General features: G+C 35.9%; 1 non-coding gene and 1 pseudogene across 1 annotated transcript; one reads left to right on the top strand and one right to left on the bottom strand.

The window, feature by feature from the left end:
* Positions 1-469: 469 nt before the first annotated feature.
* LOC111734202 overlaps positions 470-2,393 on the bottom strand; it is a 2,282-nt pseudogene continuing 358 nt past the window's right edge.
* Positions 1,785-1,891, top strand: LOC111734204. The gene has a single exon (XR_002778368.1). It is a non-coding gene; the product is annotated as a U6 spliceosomal RNA (small nuclear RNA).

Consider the following 2,393-nt stretch of genomic DNA (forward strand, 5'->3'; position numbering starts at 1 on the left):
TATCAGAGACTGAGGGAAGGGATGGTATTGTCTACAAAAGGACATAACGAAATTCATTAGGCTGGAGGAAATATTCCGTCTTGATTGTAGTAGTGGTTACAAGACTGTAGGTGCTTGGCAAAGCTCATCAAAGTGTTCACCTCAAAACAGTGATCAATTCCTGTAAGAAACGTATTGTGCAATAAACCTGTCTTTAAAAATCTGGTAGTTTCCAACTTATTATTTTACTATTTTTCAGTATATTTTAAATTGAAATATTATTAATGATTGTTTTTCTTCTCTTCCTCAATAAAACTTCTTTCAAGATTTCAATTATAATATTTTGTTCAATCAATAAAATCTGCTTTTTTGTATCTTTGGATATCATTGATTTATTACAAAAGAGACATGGAAATTATTTACATGATGAAATTTCATAACTTCAGTGAAATCGGCAGCTTCACATGATGCCATTTCAAAATGATTAATATCAGTCTACATACTTTCCAAGGATATCACCATCTCTAAATAAGAAATAATCCTTGTCGTCTAGAACTACTTTGGTGCCTCCACATGCAGAAGAACTTTGTCCCCAATGTTCACGCTAACTGATTGAATCTCTCCACCCTCTCCCTTAGAGCCCTACCCAACAGCTGCTACTGTTCCTTGCAATACTTTCCCTTGAGATTTTTCTGGAAGCATAATGCCTCCTTTGGTTACAGTTCCTGCAGCACTCCTTGCAACTAGCAGTCGATCAAAGAGGGGAAGAAACTATCTAAATGTCTGTCCTGCCGCGACTTCTGCCGCCACAGTTCTTACTCTGCTCTGGCGCCACCGCCACAAGGAGACATCTGCAGTCAGACTGCCCGGGCGTGTGAACTTTGGAAAAGTCAATCTCCTTTTTGATTTCGTTTTCTTTAGAGTTTAATCATCTCTTCTTTCTTCATAACATTTTCTCCATCCCCTTCTTCCAGGATAACTCTCGGTGCTGATTCCTCTCCTGTCTCTTTTAATTCATGATTCTGGCTGCTGAAGTACAAATTCTTTTTAAATATTTCCATTTCTTAAATTGTTAATTAAATTTCTTATATCAATAAATATATAACGTATTTCATAGATGTCAATTGGGGGTAATTTTTATTGGCACGATGGTGGGATCTTTACAAGTCAAGTTTTGAGGTAATGTCTTTCATGATGTTTTGGATTTATTCTGCCTGCTCTGAACGATTGAATTTACTAGAAGATACACACACACACAGACATATATACATATATAATCTTCTAAATGAGAAAATGAAATTAGACAGGAAAATAAGGAAGCTGGATATTAACACTCTTTGAAGACTGTGCTCAAGTCTATTCTACTTCCTAACACTTTATACATTGGAAAGTTTTCTTATCAGCTTGAAGTTTTGCTCTCTTCATCTGCAAAATGTGTAATATAATAATGCTTCCTCAAAGACTGATGTAGCAAATAAACGGAGAATTTAAATGGAAGAGTGGAATACAGAATTTGCTGTGTGATGCGTTCTCTATGCAGACAGATTCTCTATACATATGGACACTCAATGTGTTTTATTTCACCTTGTTTTCCTTCTGCACTGAGAACTGGGAAGCCTGTACTCTCATCCCCTTGTAGGATAACAATCAGACAATAATTGCAATAAGCCAACACATTTCTGATATCATAAAAAAGAAGTTAGATATTCCTACTCATTGTTCTATTTGCTGGAATATTTCTTTAAACGTGGTACAATGGATTTCTTTAGTTTCTTCTCATTAATTTCACTCAAGAACAGAGTTGGGTGCTCCCTTTGGCAGCACATATACTAAAAGTGGAGCAATACACAGAAAAGTAGCATGGCTCCTGTGCAAGGATGACACGCAAATTCATGAAGCGTTTTATGTTTTTATGGTCATATATGCAATGGAATAGTACTCAGCCATTAAAAAAATGAAATCTTAACCATTCACAACAATATGGATAGACCTAGAGATATTATGCTGAGTGAAATAAGTCAGACAAAGATAAATACCATATGATTTCACTTATATGAGGAAACTAAGGAACAAAATGAACAAATGAATCAGAAACATACTCACGAACATAGAAGACAATCTGGTGATGGACAGAGGAATGGGAGTTTGGAGGTCTGTGAGAAGGGGGTGAAGAGTTAAAGAAGTACAATTAGTAGTTGATAGATGGTCACAGAGGTGGAGAACACAGCCAAGGGGGTGCAGTTAGCATTAATGTAATGGCTAGGTGTAGAGCCAGAGAAGAGAAGAACAAATAGTTTTATAAACTGTGTAAATTTCTAACCAATGTGCTGTACAATTGAACCTGATAATCAAATAAAACTTAAAATATACAGAGTTGGAATGAAGGTTGAACTTACCCTAAACACACACACACA

Source organism: Pteropus vampyrus, unplaced genomic scaffold, assembly GCF_000151845.1.
Source record: "Pteropus vampyrus isolate Shadow unplaced genomic scaffold, Pvam_2.0 Scaffold868, whole genome shotgun sequence".
NCBI classification, from domain to species: Eukaryota; Metazoa; Chordata; class Mammalia; order Chiroptera; family Pteropodidae; genus Pteropus; species Pteropus vampyrus.